The following is a 17207-nucleotide window of genomic DNA, read 5'->3' on the forward strand; positions in this document are numbered from 1 at the left end:
CATCTTTAACTATAAACTAATTAGTTATCTCCTTCCATTACAACCATTAATATTTTTTATGCTGAAGATGGATGAAAGCTTAGAATGTCCTGTTGACATCCACCTCAATAGATATGACATGATAGTTAACGCCTCAATGATGGTGAGATAATTAACCGTGAAATATTTAAGGTACAATTTCAATCTTTATCTGATATGATTTATGGAAATGCTTGAAAATCTAATTCAGAAATTCTCTTATCCTTTTTCCATGATAAAACTAGTTGAAAAAATGTTTAGATCTTGCACTCAGCATAGTGATGAAATAGCTCTGTATTGTAAAGTATTTCCTATGCAAATGTGGAATCTATGATACATGAACCATGGACCTTGCTGTTGGTGGGGAGGCTGAAGAGGGGCAGCAGCCTTTTCAGTAGTTGCAGGGACAACAGTCTGGGTGATTGACTGATCTGACCTTGTAACACTAACCAAAAAGGCCTTGCTGTGCTGGTACTTCGAACGGATGAAAGCAAGAGGAAACTACAGCCGTAATTTTTCCTGAGGGCATGCAACTTTACTGTATGGTTAAATGATGATGGCGTCCTCTTGGGCAAAATATTCCAGAGGTAAAATAGTCCCCCGTTCGGATCTCCCGGCTGGGACTACTCAAGAGGACGTTGTTATCAGGAGAAAGAAAACTGGCGTTTTACGGATCGGAACGTGGAATGTCAGATCCCTTAATCGGGCAGGTAGGTTAGAAAATTTAAAAAGGGAAATGAATAGGTTAAAGTTAAATATAGTGGGAATTAGTGAAGTTCGGTGGCAGGAGGAACAAGACTTTTGGTCAGGTGAATACAGGGTTATAAATAGAAAATCAAATTGGGGTAATGCAGGAGTAGGTTTAATAATGAATTAAAAAATAGGAGTGCGGGTAAGCTACTACAAACAGCATAGTGAACGCATTATTGTGGCCAAGATAGACACGAAGCCCATGCCTACTACAGTAGTACAAGTTTATATGCCAACTAGCTCTGCAGATGATGAAGAAATTGATGAAATGTATGGTGAGATAAAAGAAATTACTCAGGTAGTGAAGGGAGATGAAAATTTAATAGTCATGGGTGACTGCAATTCGAGAGTAGGAAAAGGGAGAGAAGGAAACATAGTGGGTGAAACATGGATTGGAGGTAAGAAATGAAAGAGGAAACTGTCTGGTAGAATTTTGCACAGAGCATAACTTAATCATAGCTAACATTTGGTTCAAGAATCATAAAAGAAGGTTGTATACATGGAAGAATCCTGGAGATACTAGAAGGTATTGGATAGATTATATAATGGTAAGACAGAGATTTAGGAATCAGGTTTTAAATTGTAAGACATTTCCAGGGGCAGATGTGGACTCTGACCACAACCTATTGGTTATGAACTGTAAATTAAAACTGAAGAAACTGCAAAAAGGTGGGAATTTATGGAGATGGGACCTGGATAAACTGACTAAACCAGATGTTGTACAGAGTTTCAGGGAGAGCATAAGGGAACAATTGACAGGAATGGGGGAAAGAAATACAGTAGAAGAACAATGGGTAGCTCTGAGGGATGAAGTAATGAAGGCAGCAGAGGATCAAGTAGGTAAAAAGACAAGGGCTAGTAGATATCCTTGGGTAACAGAAGAAATATTGAATTTAATTGATGAAAGGAGAACATACAAAAATGCAGTAAATGAAGCAGGCAAAAAGGAATACAAACGTCTCAAAAATGAGATCGACAGGAAGTGCAAAATGGCTAAGCACGGATGGCTAGAGGACAAATGTAAGGATGTACAGGCTTACCTCACTAGGGACAAGATAGATACTGCCTACAGGAAAATTAAAGAGACCTTTGGAGAAAAGAGAGCCACTTGCATGAATATCAAGAGCTCAGATGGAAACCCAATTCTAAGCAAAGAAGGGAAAGCAGAAAGGTGGAAGGAGTTATAGAGGGTCTATACAAGGGTGATGTACGTGAAGACAATATTATGGAAATGGAAGGGGATGTAGATGAAGATGAAATAGGAGATACAATACTGCGTGAAGAGTTTGACAAAACACAGAAAGTCCTGAGTCGAAACAAGGCCCCAGGAGTAGACAACATTCCATTAGAACTACTGACAGCCTTGGGAGAGCCAGTCCTGACAAAACTCTACCATCTGATGAGCAAGATGTATGAGACAGGTGAAATACCCTCAGACTTCAAGAAGAATATAATAATTACAGTCCCAAAGAAAGCAGGTGTTGACAGATATGAAAATTACCGAACTATCAATTTAATAAGCCATGGCTGCAAAATACTAACACGAATTCTTTACAGACAAATGGAAAAACTGGTAGAAGCCGACCTTGGGGAAGATCAGTATGGATTCCATAGAAATGTTGGAACACGTGAGGCAATACTGACCTTACGACTTATCTTAGAAGAAAGATAAAGGAAAGGCAAACCTACGTTTGTAGCATTTTTAGACTTAGAGAAAGCTTTTGACAATGTTGACTGGAATACTCTCTTTCAAATTCTAAAGGTGGCAGGGGCAAAATACAGGGAGCGAAAGGCTATTTACAATTTGTACAGAAACCAGATGGTAGTTATGAGAGTCAAGGGGCACGAAAAGGAAGCAGTGGTTGGGAAGGGAGTGAGACGGGGTTGTAGCCTCTCTCCAATGTTATTCAATCTGTATATTGAGCAAGCAGTAAAGTAAACAAAAGGAAAATTCAGAGTAGGTATTAAACTCCATGGAGAAGAAATAAAAACTTTGAGGTTCGCTAATGACATTGTAATTCTGCCAGACAGAGCAAAGGACTTGGAAGAGAGATTGAATGGAATGGACAGTGTCCTGAAAGGAGGATATAAGATGAACATCAACAAAAGCAAAATGAGAATAATGGAATGTAGTCGAATCAAGTCAGGTGATGCTGAGGGAATTAGATTAGGAAATGAGACACTTAAAGTAGTAAATGAGTTTTGCTATTTGGGGAGCAAAGTAAATGATGATGGTCGAAGTAGAGAGGATATAAAATGTAGACTGGCAATGGCATGGAAAGCGTTTCTGAAGAAGAGAAATTTGTTAACATCGAGTATAGATTTAAGTGTCAGGAAGTCGTTTTTGAAAGTATTTGTATAGAGTGTAGCCATATATGGAAGTGAAACATTGACGATAAATAGTTTGGACAAGAAGAGAATAGAAGCTTTCGAAATGTGGTGCTACAGAAGAATGCTGAAGATTAGATGGGTAGATCATGTAACTAATGAGGGGGTATTTAATAGAATTGGGGAGAAGAGGAGTTTGTGGCACAACTTGACAAGAAGAAGGGACCGGTTGGTAGGACATGTTCTGACGCATCAGGGGATCACAAATTTAGCATTGGAGGGCAGTGTGGAGGGTAAAAATCTTAGAGGGAGACCAAGGGATGAATACACTAAGCAGATTCAGAAGGATGTAGGTTGCAGTAAGTACTGGGAGATGAAGAACTTTGCACAGGATAGAGTAGCATGGAGAGCTGCATCAAACCAGTCTCTGGACTAAAGACCACAACAACAACAACATGATAGATGGATACAAAACATGACATACAATGATTAATTTGCTTTTGACAGAGTTAGGAGCAGAGTTGTCCATAGGCAATTTTGCATTCATGCAGATAGTCAGAAGGTATAAAAAAGATAATTTTGAAATTTAGTTGCCAGAGAACTCTACTAGTGCCTTGTGTCATAATAGATTTGGTTTATTTTGTAGTAAACATAATACTGTGTTTCTTGAATGTTTCTTCTATTGAGAAGGACCGTAGTAGTTTATAATCATTCATGCCATGGGTCTTGGTACAATTTCAGCCTATCACAAATGATAGGAGTGGGAGGGGAGTGGTAAGGTGCCAAGTCACTTTACAAACATACCTTAAAAACAGATTTATTGTTAGTCTCTTCAAAATTTTAAACACGCAGATGGTCAGTTCAGAAAACTTTAAAGGAACTCTGATAACCAGCATTGGAGAAGATTATTAAGTTTACAACTCTGATTTCTGACAGTAAAATAATATTGACAGTAAACAAAATGTACAAAGAATTCCAAGGATCTTCAGTATAACCTTTCTCTTAAAACAAGTAATTGTTGTTGTGGTCTGCAGTGCAGCATTTGGATACAGCTTATGAAGTTGGGAAGTGGGGTGGGGGCATCAGAGGTGGTAGGTTGTAACAGCTCCCCATGGAGGTCAGGGTTTTCACCATATAGTTGTAAGAACTCACTCATGGTGCCCTTGATATCTGGTTTGTACAACAACCGTAGGCCAAGTAGTACCCACGGGAGGGCCTCACTCCAAAGACTGTCATGACACCACAGTGCTGTCTTGAAAGTGCGATGCCACCGTTCTACCAGTCCATTTCGTTGGGGGGTGTTAGGCAGTCGGTGCAACATTTGTTTATACCACACAGCTGGAAGAGTTCGGTGAAGAGTGCTGATTCACACTGCTGGCCCTGGTCGGTGGTGATGGTAGCAGGGCAAACTAAGTGAACGGAAGCCCTCTGAGGGGGGAAGGGATCCGATGAGGTCCAGGTGTATGTGGCGAAAGAGGCCAGATGGGATCTCGAATTTGTGGAGAGGTGGAACAGCGTGCCTGATGACTTTGTTGCCTTGTCAGATGATGCCATTTCGGTCCCAGGTCTCACAATTGCACTTCATGTCTCGCCACACAAACTATACGGACACGAGGCATGTCAATGACTTGATGCTGGGGTTGCTAGAGAATGTTGGGTTTCAAACACTAAATGGTGTAGGGGGTTAGGGATGAGGGTGCTGGTGGAGGAGTCGCACCAGACCTCCTCTCGGACACCAGCAAATTTTTCTTTGGTGAAAGACAGCAAAGAGAAGGTGCTGTTAAGGAATTGCTGTGTATCCTCGTCCTTGTTCTATAGGCACGCAAGGTCGGAAAGGTCAATGACCATTGACATGGTGCCAATGCAGAAAAGGTAATTGCAACAGTGTTGTTGGTGCCTTTGATATGGTGGACGTCACTTGAGAACTGAGAGATGAAATCGAAATGCCGAAAGCGACGGTAAGGAGGGTCAAGAGGGGGGTGGCATATGGCATCTGTTACTGGTTTTTGGTCAGTCAGGATGTGAAAAGGTCTGCCCTCAAGGTGGGGGATGGAAGTGTTTCACCACCTCATAAACTGCTAAAGGTTCGCAGTGGACGGCAGAGTATTTTTGTTAGGCACGTGAGAGCTTCTTCGAAAAGAACTTAAGTGGCATGACCATGTCAATATGCTGTTGTAGGACCATGCCTGCCAGGGAGTCACTGGCATCCATGGTATGAAGAGTTCAGCATCCGAGTTTGGATAAGTGAGGGTGACAGCTCATGCGAGAAAGTCTTTCAGGGCCTGGAAGGCTGCTCGCAATGGTTCGGTCCATGGAAAAGGTTGCTTGCTGGCAGGGGCATTAGTGAGGGTGGCCCGGATGTCGGCAGTTGCAGGCAAATGACAATGGTAGCAGTTTATTGTTCCCAGGAACCGACAGAGCTCTTTGTATGTGGTAAGGAGTGGCATGGGTAAGACTGATTGCACCTTCGATTCAGGGAGGTGTAAACTGGTAGCCAAGATTTTATACACCAAGAATTGGACAGATTGTTGGTGTAGTTGCAGTCTGTCAGTGTTAATCTCAACTCCATTAGATGAGAGAGTGTCCTTTACTATTGTGATGTGGCTTTCGTGATCTTGTGTGGATTTGCTGAAGATCAGGATATTGTCTAGATACACAAAACAGAAGTCAAACTGGAAGAAGAGAGAGTCAATAAACTGTTGCCACATCTGGGCAGCGTTCTTTAATACAAATGGCATGAAATAGTACTCGTACAACGCGACAGGGGTGATAATTGTCATTTTCGGAATGTCCTCGGGTGCGACTGGTATTTGGTGATAGGCGTGTTTGCAATCCTAAATGAAGCAGGCAAAAAAGAATACAAACGTCTAAAAAATGAGATCGACAGGAAGTGCAAAATGACTAAGCAAGGATAGCTAGAGGACAAATGTAAGGATGTAGAGGCGTATATCACTGTGGGTAAGATAGATACTGTGTACAGGAAAATTAAAGAGACCTTTGGTGAAAAGAGAACCACTTGCATGAATATCAAGAGCTTATATGGAAACCCAGTTCCAAGCAAAGAAGGGAAAGCAGAAAGGTGGAAAGAGTATATAGAGGATCTATACAAGGGTGATGTCCTTGAGGACAATATTATGGAAATGGAAGAGGATGTAAATGAAGATGAAATGGGAGACATGATATTGCGGAAAGAGTTTGACAGAGCACTGAGAGACCTAAGTCGAAACAAGGCCCCGGGAGTAGACAACATTCCATTAGAACTACTGATAGCCGTGGGAGAGCCAGCCATGACAAAACTGCACCATCTGGTGAGCAAGATGAATGTGACAGGCGAAATACCCTCAGACTTCAAGAAGAATATAATAATTACAATCCCAAAGAAAGCAGGTGTTGACAAATGTGAAAATTACCGAACTATCAGTTTAATAAGCCATGGCTGCAAAATACTAACACGAATTCTTTACAGACAAATGGAAAAACTGGTAGAAGCCGACCTCAGGGAAGATAGGTTTGGATTCCGTAGAAATGTTGGAACATGTGAGGCAATACTTATCCTACAACTTATCTTAGAAAATAGATTAAGGAAAGGCAAACATACGTTTCTAGCATTTGTAGGCTTAGATAAAGCTTTTGACAATGTTAACTGGAATACTCTCTTTCAAATTCTAAAGGTGGCAGGGGTAAAATACAGGGAGCGAAGGGCTATTTACAATTTGTACAGAAACCAGATGGCATTATAAGAGTCGAGGGGCATGAAAGGGAAGCAGTGGTTGGGAAGGGAGTGAGACAGGTTTTTAGCCTATCCCCGATGTTATTCAATCTGTATATTGAGCAAGCAGTAAAGGAAACAAAAGAAAAATTCAGATTAGGAATTAAAATCACTGGAGAAGAAATAAAAACTTTGAGGTTCGCTGATGACATTGTAATTCTGTCAGAGACAGCAAAGGACTTGGAAGAGCGGTTGAATGAAATGTGCAGTGTCTTGAAAGGAGGATATAAGATGAACATCAACAAAAGCAAAACGAGAATAATGGAATGTAGTCGAATAAAGTTGGGTGATGCGGAGGGAATTAGATTAGGCAATGAGACACTTAAAGTAGTAAATGAGTTTTGCTATTTGGGGAGCAAAATAACTGTTGATGGTCAAAGTAGAGAGGATATAAAATGTAGACTGGCAATGGGAAGGAAAGCGTTTCTGAAGAAGAGAAATTTGTTAACATCGAGTATAGATTTAAGTGTCAGGAAGTCCTTTCTGAAAGTATTTGTATGGAGTGTAGCCATATACGGAAGTGAAACGTGGACGATAAATAGTTTAGACAAGAAAAGAATAGAGACTTTCGAAATGTGGTGCTACAGAAGAATGCTGAAGATTAGATGGATAGATCAAGTAACCAATGAGGAGGCACTGAATAAAATTGGGGAGAAGAGAAATTTGTGGCACAACTTGACTAGAAGAAGGGATAGGATGGTAGGACATATTCTGAGACATCAAGGGATCACCAATTTAGTGTTGGAGGGCAGCGTGGAGCATAAAAATAGTAGTGGGAGACCAAGAGATGAATACACTAAACAGATTCAGAATGATGTAGGTTGCAGTAGGTACTGGGAGATGAAGAAGCTTGCACAGGATAGAGTAGCATGGAGAGCTGCATCAAACCAGCCTCTGGACTGAAGAACACAACAACAACAATATCAACAATGTTGAAAATTGTAGCACCCATGAGAAGGTGGGTGAAGTTAAAAATATTCAGTACAGAATAATTGTCCTTCACAGTTCTAGCGTTCAAGCATCTGTAGTTGCCACATATACGAAAGGAGCCGTTCTGTTTAGGGTTGAGGTGTATGGGTGGTGACCAGTTACTATAGAAGAGCTGTAAAATTCCTACCTCAAGAAGTTCCTGTATTTTTTGCTGAGCCAAGCCTAACTTGAGTCAGTTAAGGCAGTGAGCCTTGTGGCAAATAGGTAATTTTCGCATCTGTCAACACCTGTTTTTTTTGGGATTAGAATTATTCATATGATATTGCGTGAATTATTATATTCTTCTTGAAGTCTGGGGGTATGTCGCCTGTCACATAAATCTTGCTCACCAGATGGTGCAGTTTTGTCATGGCTGGCTCGCCCAAGGCTATCAGTAGTTCTAATGGAATGTTGTCTACTCCCGGGGCCTTGTATTGACTTAGGTCTCTCAGTGCTCTGTCAAACTCTTCACGCAATGGCAGCGAAAAATTCACACATTTGTTATGTTTACACCAGTGTGGATGGCAGTTTGCGAATGCCAAGCACATGGCAGACATGTGCGTGGGCGTAGAGACTCTATTGTCTATAGTGTGAGAGAGAGGTGCACTCAATGGTGGTGGCATTGCTGGCACATGTGGAGCTCTTGAGTGAGCCATGCGAGAAGGCGCGAGAGGGGGGAATGTTTATTAACACAATGGGCAGGGGCATGCATGGTGGCAGGGGGCGTGGTCGGAGCCCAGACAGCTAGATTGTCATGAGGCGTGCAAGTGTCAGTTTGCGAAGCAGGTGAGAGAGACATTGAGCAGAACACACTTGATGGGGGTGGGAGAGGTGGAGGTAACACTGTGCAGTTGAGACTGGAGTCACACCAGATAGGTTGGGTGGTGCTAACCTGTGTGCAGTTGTCAGTGAAGCTGTCAGGTGCAGCAGATGAAGGCTCGGGTGTTCGCACTGCCGAGTGGTGTGAATTGATGTGGGTGGTGATCACGGCAAGCTCGTCCTTGGCGTGTGCAATATGATATTCCAAAATGGCGTTTTCACATCGGAGGGCGAATACTTGATACTTTCCACCAGGATGAGATCCACGGGTCCACGAGTCCTGCTCATGAGAATTGCGTACTGATGCACTAAATAGTTAAAGGCATTTACACTTGGAGAAGGTGGTGGAGCATGTACACATAGGATGTGAGAGTTAAAGGTGTGGTGAAACAGAGACCTCGATACAATGTTTGGAGACAGGCGGTGGTGTGATAAGAAGTCGATTCCCAGGATCAGTTCTGCGATGTCCACCAAGTGGAAGATCCACAGGAGGGAGAGGCCATTAGAGAGGCGGAGATAAAGCTCGACAGTTCTGCAGGTCTGGAGTGTAAATGAGTTCATGACTCACAGGAGAGAGCATGTGCATGTGAGAGGGCGTGTGACCATTAACTTAGGTACAATTGAGATGTCAGTCCTGGTGTCCACAAGGAAGTTGCGGCTTGAAGAATAGTCTTTGACATAAAGGCAGCAGTTTGATTGGACATAGATGTGGATGGAATGTAGTGTGGATTGGTGCAATCGGACAATTGGCTTTTCAGATGCTCGCATAGAGGGCTGCACCGAATATAGTGTGGTACCAAAAGTGCAGGTAGGTTGAGAGAGGAGGTGGCATCGTCCTCAATGTGTTCGAGTTCATATGCCAGGGCGTACAGTGCAGGCATGATATGCAGCAGCTTGGCAGGTGGAGAGTGCATGCGTTAGGTGCCAGGTGGTGCAGCAGTCTGGGGAGTGGAGCAGGCCTGCCCCTGCCAGTGGCCAAGTGAAGTACTGGTACAGGAGTGCGAACCTGCTGTGGCGCTGGTGTCTGAGCGAATATACCTGGTCAGCCATCCGCACATGCAAACTGATGGATTCCAGGGCGTGGGGGAGGAGATGAACCTGGAGTTCTGTAGGCAGTATTCACAATCACACCGACCAGAGTTTTGTCCGGCATCATCTGCTCGCTGACCAGGAAGTGTAGCCAGTGCCAAAGCTGGGGTGGGGTGCGGTCGCTGAGATGTTCCTTGTACAGTATTCGCATAATAACCCTGGGGAACGCAAGAGGCACTTGGTGATAGTTTTGCGAAATCAAAGTTAGCGGCAGCATCAGAAGTAGGTCACAGGTCAGGTCTGTGCACCCGTGCAGATGAGTCATGTCACTCAGGAATTTTGAATTATCATAAGTGACATGGTACAGTTCAAACAAGTTCTCCACCAGTGCAAACCATGTTGCTGGGTTGTCCTTGGATAGCAGTGGCAGGGTTGGTAAGCAGCCTGGTGGTGGAAACAAGGGCACAGCTAGTTCTGTATCGGAGTCGCTCATATCACTTGTATGATGTGGATGCTGGACAGGCACGGTCAACACAGATGGCACTGCGCAGGGTGCAAGCAAGCAGTCTGTCAGAGAGGATGAGAATGGCACCAAACCACTAGGAAATGATGCTGTAGAACTGTCCAATGCAACGTTTGTGGCACAGATGTCTGATGCAGAAGGCATGGCCAGCGCCTTGTGAAAAGTGAGCAGGTGAACAGCTGTAGCCAAAAACCCTGAAAGTTTACTTGTGGTGGCGGTGAAGGGGGAGGGGGAGGAGGGGGGGGGGGGGGTGCGAACGTGCTCAGAGAGCACACTTAAATCTTCCCACCAGACTGTTCTGAGGTTCAGAAACCACAGTTAAGTGTCAGTACATGGCACATTATTCACATCAGGTGGGGGCCTGTAAAGTGCACTGAAGGGCTCAACGATCACTGGGGGTGGAAACATACCTGGAAATGTCCATGATATACACTGAGTGTTGTCCACTTTGTAAACCAATGAAGTGGTAAAGCACTCTGGCATCATGGAAGCACAATCGGTACATGTGGTCTGTCCTAACAAAGGAGAGGTTGCACACGGCACTGTTGTACCAGTTACTCGGGAGGCCGGCATCTAATACATAGTTTGTGCATGAAATGCAGAATCCATGTTAGCATGATGAAATGCAGAAACTTTGCTCACCTCATTATCATTTTCAAAATGCACACTCGCTGGAGAGGCAAAGTCTGTGTCTACAGTTTCATGTTGCACGTTGAGGTGACAAAACTGCAGGAAACTTGCTGTAGAATCTAGGTGGTGATGAAGTGACAAAATGTTGCATTGTAGGTGCAGGAGCTTTGATATCCACTCACTGCATGGCAGGATACATTTCCAAGTGGAACGAATGAAGGCATAAACAAAGCCAGCACAGTAGACGTGAAAATACTTGAACTACAAGGAAATGGTGCCTGAATTCTTACTTGGGATCAAAACTGTGAGAATATGGTTGGGTTGTAGCCCAATGAAAACACACTTAATACTGTAAGACTCAATATATTTCATATCAGTAAGTACAAACATCCACATTACAGCAAGTCACATATCAAACTGAATAAGCCAAGAGTTTCATTTGAGCAGTTGCCAGCGGGCTCGTGCGCATCCACAGAGCTGAATTCACGTATGAGCAGTGCCTTCTCCCACATCTGGCTACTTGAAGTGTGGCTGTTTGAAGTACGAGCAGTAGCAGCAAGTAGCCAGCTGCTACCCAGAAAAATTTTTCTGGTGCGCCCAAGCTGCCCGATTTGCGCATGCGCAGAGCAATCTAAGTTATAGTTGGAGGTCATTCTCCATGTGACCCATGCATATGTTTTGTGATATTGCAGTTCATTCTTCATTCTTCATTTACAGTTCCCACATCAAATGAAAACAAAACAGATTTCTGTGACTGGGATTAATCAAGTGAACCAATGTACATCCTCATAATCATGGAAGATTAAAATAAGTTAGTGGGTTCAATTTTCTGATTTTGTATTATTACCACGTTATTAGAAATCAACCATTAATCATCTTAATGAAGTTATTTTTGTCAGTTTGCTGGAGAAATTTGCTTCTATTAATCTTTCCTGCCGAGACAGTCAATTCATTTGAAACAAAGTGTTTCATGAAACACTATTGGCTAGTTTCAACTTTGTTCAGTTTCAAATGCACATTTTCATTTTCTGGCATGAACGGCATTATATCATAATAAAGGACCAAACATGCGATAATACAGTACTGGTGCCCCAAGAAAACTGGTATCCCAAAAACTACATAGAAAAGCTGAATATCAGGTACTTCAGTGTCAATCTGGACATACAAATGTGCACTTTAAGCCAAATTAAGCATTTTAGTATGGTTTACAAAATTGCGATGCTCTTGGAGTAGTTTCTGATGTCCTGTTTCTTTTATGACACTGTAAGATCTCCTAATGCTATACAGGTTTGAACATACATAAATATTCACTACAAGCTGACTAAGCAGACAAATTTGGTCAGTAGTTTTGAATTAAATATTTTGTTTCAAATGTATTGACAGTTTTAGCAGAAATTTACAAATCTGCTTCCTGCGTCTGTGAAACACAATTTTTTTCGATCACAAGACACTTGTCTAGTACTTCCTCTAGGCTTTACATTATTTCTTGATTTGTGTTGTTATGCAATGAAAAGTGTATGAGCAGCGCAAACACCAAGCATGAGCTGCCTACATCATTGTAGCTGCGCGTGCGCGGTACGCCCTGTTTTCCGGCGGTCTCTGGCAATTGCTCAAGCAAACCTAAGATGGCACGTGCCATTAGTTTAAAGAAAAAGATCTTGTGATGGCAGAGATATGTTGTTCCTACTTGTCAGTGCCACAGTTGCTTTTTTGTAATGATAAGATTTCTTTCATGTTTTTGTAAGTATCTGCTAGCAAAAATTGTAGAATGGTGTTCAGTTTTCCCATTAATGAACTTCTGTTGAAATAAATGAGCTCCATAATCACTGATATCTGTCATCACATAAAATAGTACAAACAAATCTGGCCTGTGTAATATCTCACTGTTGCATAACTGATGCTTAATTTCACCAAAAGCTGCTTAACACGCACTAGTCCACCAAATACTATTTTTCTTTAGCAAGTTATATAAACAAAGTGCATTAAGTGCTTGTGCATTCACATGCATCGTTTAAAAATTACATAAACTGCCACATGATCTGAGTTCCTTTTTTGATTTTTGCTTTGGGAATCCTACAGTGACCAAAAGCTTATCATTATCAGGCAGAATTCCCTCCTCACTTACAATGTGACCAAGGAAATTCAATTTTTTCTCAGCAAATCTACACTTTTCCTTCTTCAAAGTCATACCTCTTTCTCTAAATTTCTTTGCTACTTCACACAATGTTTATAAATGTTCTTCCCATGTTTTACTGTTCATTAGAATATCATCAATATAAATGACTAATTTCAACAGCAACTCACTCTCAAGACATAGCACAAAGCTCTTATAAACTCAGCAACAGAAACATTAATGCAAAAGGTACAATACAATATTGAAATGACTTGCCATTATAAAGAAGTGCAGTGTGTTTTCCACATACCAGCAGAAGTGTAATGTGATGAAACTGGTAGAAAACCTAGGACTATGTGAGATTTTAAGACATGGAACAATCTAGCACTATCAAATTTGTTCAACAACTCTTCCATGTTTTAGGGGTGATCATTCTCTCATTCTAAAAATTTATTTAAATACTAACCTGATGCCTCCAACTCTCTTGCATACAACAATTAGTAATGGTTTCATAAAGAATGGATCATGATTTCTGAATTTCAGCTTGCATTGGTAGTCCTTCACACACCTGGCTTTTCACTAAAAACGTCACAAAACTCCCACACAAATTTTTCTGAGTCATCTTTCTCTCCTATACTTAATTTATCAGCTGCATTAGTCTTTTCAGTAACAAGGTGTGTACATGAATTGTTTACAATGTTATCATCTCAGAAACCCTCATCCTTATCAAAATAATTGCTAACAATCATAGTTTCTGTTCCTCCTACATGATTACTACAATTTTCATTAAACAGTATATATAACTTTCTTTCTTTAATATTACCAGTCCTTGTTTCAATAAACAATAATTTCTTCTTTTCCCAACAAAAATGAGCATTTACTTTCATAAATCAAGCCAAGCCTAACAACATGCATTCATTTCAGTCATTCAACATTAAACATTCCTGTTCAAAACTAGGGTTCCCAATGCTAAACATTATCAAATCTTGTCTGTTAATTTTTCCTGTTGGATTCTAACACCTGTGATTGGAATTTCAGTATAATTCTCTGTATGTTTTATTCTGTCTCTCAATTTACATAAACTACAACATATTGAGCTACCTGTGTCAATCAAACATACTCCTTTCCAAGTATCAATCTAAATGTTAATATAGGGACTACCTAATAAGTCTTCAATATCAAGAACATCATTCACAGCTAATAAATCATTCTCAACTTCTCTAAAATTTAATTCTGTTTCTATAGGTGATACAACTGATGTGATGGGCTGTAATGCCGCTAAAGGTACCTTACAACTAATTTCAGTATTCTCTTCTACAGACAAATCGTGTTCTTTAATGTAGGTGTTGACTATTCAACTTTATCATGCTATCTGCATTGCAATTATTAAATCAGAATGTGCATGTTTGTCATCTACCTGAAAATCACCATGCACATCACAACTAAGTTTTGCGTTATAAATCTGACTAGCTGTAACACCAATGTGTTCATTCTGCTCTAGCTTGTAATCACCGACATCAATTGACATGATCTGACTCTCATGTACTTTCCTATCCATTACCTTATCATCACCAAGATACATCTAACCCTTTGCCACTAGCATATCATCACTGATCTCAACATAAATCATACCATCAAACTCTTCACATCATCAGCATCAATATCAACATCACTTCTGCATAAATCAACTGACCTTTCTACTAACATCAACATCAAAACAATCTTATCAATAACATCAGCATCACCATGAAAAGTAATAATATTTGTGCCATCAGGCTCACAAATGTCATCATTAAACATACTATCTTACCACCGAGTGCATGATTATGAACATCCACCACATCAGCTTCAGCTAAAATACACAACTTCATCATTCATCAAACCAAATTCATCAGCATCTTTACAACTGCAGATATTACTTGATACATACTGATCTCCAGATTCATCAAAAACATTTGTCAACATATCATCACTTAATTCTAATTCCTGACTCACTTTCCTTCCTTCATCATTCATCTCCATCAAAATATTTTCCCAAACTTCTCTATCAAAATCAATTCTATTTATTTGGTGATCCCTATTATTTCTTTGATGACAACTAGCTGTGAAAAGTAACTCCTTCTTCTGTTTTGACTAGCCTGGTTTCTGTATCTACATCTCAATTCAGATTGATGGGCTCTCAATGAGGTGGTTATCCATTTCTCTGGTTATTATTTCTGTTCTGTACTCTCCACCTGCATTTCTCCTTTCTTCATTCCCGCACTGCCTATTTCATCACTCACTCTTTCTGGTCTGTCATAATTATTGCCTCTGAAATTATTCCCATCTCTCCTCCTGTTTCATTCATCTTGTTGATTACGAGAATACCTCCAACTTTGGTAATAGTTATCCGTCTAATTACTATTAGTCTGATATCTGTCACCTCTTTCCCATGCATATCCAGTTTAGCTACAAACTTCAAAAACTCCACTATGAATCATGTGTCCAATAGACCAATCCCCACTGAAATCTACTTGGGAATCTACATTTTAAGGTGCCAGTTTGAATAAGCTCATTTAATGGTTTATACAAATGTGCTAATGTTCTTAATTGCCTCTTACAGAACTTGCTCATTCTCCTCTGTAATTGGAACATTTAAAAACTCACTCTTAATCTCAGCTTGCCAGCTCCCTAATCAAAATTCACTAAGAAACAACTTTCAAACTCTTCAAATGACATGTCTGGGTTAACACGGTGGTTAGCCCAGCCTAAAGCTTCTCCATGATAAACCTTTTCCACCTAAAAACTTCTTAACTAATCTGACTTTGAAACAATCTGGCATACTGACATTAATTTTTTCATTGACACAAAAATTCCATCAGATGGATCTTACAATCTCCCAAGAAATATTTTAAAGTCACACTAGTGAACATATTTCCAAACAAAAAATTATTACTGAAATTAATAGTGTAAAAATTGCTTTCTAATTGATTGCCTTTAAGGTTAACTACATTTATATTCTTGTTACAGTCCTCAACATTTCCACTTACAATTGCTAACTCTTTCTTTATTTCTGTTTTATTTCATTCCAATTTTTTGTCTAAATTCTGTTAATCCACCTTCAAAAAACCATGCATATGCTTGAAATTCTGATCATTCCTGTCTGACTCTTTGATTATTGTTTCCTCTATTTCTCCTAATCTCTCTTCAACAACAGTAACCATCTCTTCCACTGCTTTCAGTTCCATATTAGTATACTGTTTAAACACACCTAGTTCAGCTTCTACTTCATCAACTCTCTCAAAAGCACAATAAATTTTTTTTATTAACTTGTGTTAAGTCTTTCTTTATTTGTTTAAAACATATTCCCATTTGCTCGAAATTTTTATTTATGCACTTGTAGTGCCCTGACAATTTGTTACCAAAGAATGTTGTTAAAGGTCTTTCAATGCATGAAGCTGCTGAAATCCCTGAAGAAGCAAACAATACTGCTTGTATTATCTTTGCAATCCTCTTCCTCCCAGGTAATTAGCTCTGAATTTGATGAATGAAGTTGCACTTTGTTGTTATTAAGATCCGCACTAACACTTGGGGATATCTCACTTAAATTGTTAATGCTCATTTTGAAAAGTTCTACAAATTCATCACAAGTAAACTTTTCAAAACATATCACAAGTTTTACACTGCTAACAAGACCTAACAAACCAGGTAAAGACATTACTGCTGAAAGTACTTGTCTTTCTTGTTACATTGGGATGTCAGGCAACAGTCTGGCAAGCAACTGATTTTGACTTAACTGTCCACAAGTCCTTTCAGTAATCATCCACAACTGTCCACAATCCAAATTATTCAAAAATATACAAACCTGAAACTTTCAGACCACATCAGCACTGCAATCAGTCTTATACACATCTGAGCTCCTACCAACACTGTGTCACATTACTTCTGGGAATGTGAATAAATATAATTATCTGAAATGTAAATAGTAATGTTCACTTTGAAATTTCATTGGGTAGTCCCAGCAAAAATGAATAATTACAAAGCTTCCTCCACCAGGTACACAACACAACGTCCTTGTGCCGAAAATTTAGACTAAAACTAATAAGAATGAAAATGTCAATAAAGTTATTGGGTGATGTAAATTCAGCAGCAGAATTTAATACTCTACTTCTAGATCATCCTATCCACTTTGCTGCTATGTCCTGCTGTCTGTAATATGTTGCTGTAAGAAATTGTATCAATTTTCCCACATCGTGTAAATCATCAGTGAAAGTTCAGGA

The sequence above is a fragment of the Schistocerca serialis genome, chromosome 2, assembly GCF_023864345.2.
Source record: "Schistocerca serialis cubense isolate TAMUIC-IGC-003099 chromosome 2, iqSchSeri2.2, whole genome shotgun sequence".
Taxonomy (NCBI): Eukaryota; Metazoa; Arthropoda; class Insecta; order Orthoptera; family Acrididae; genus Schistocerca; species Schistocerca serialis.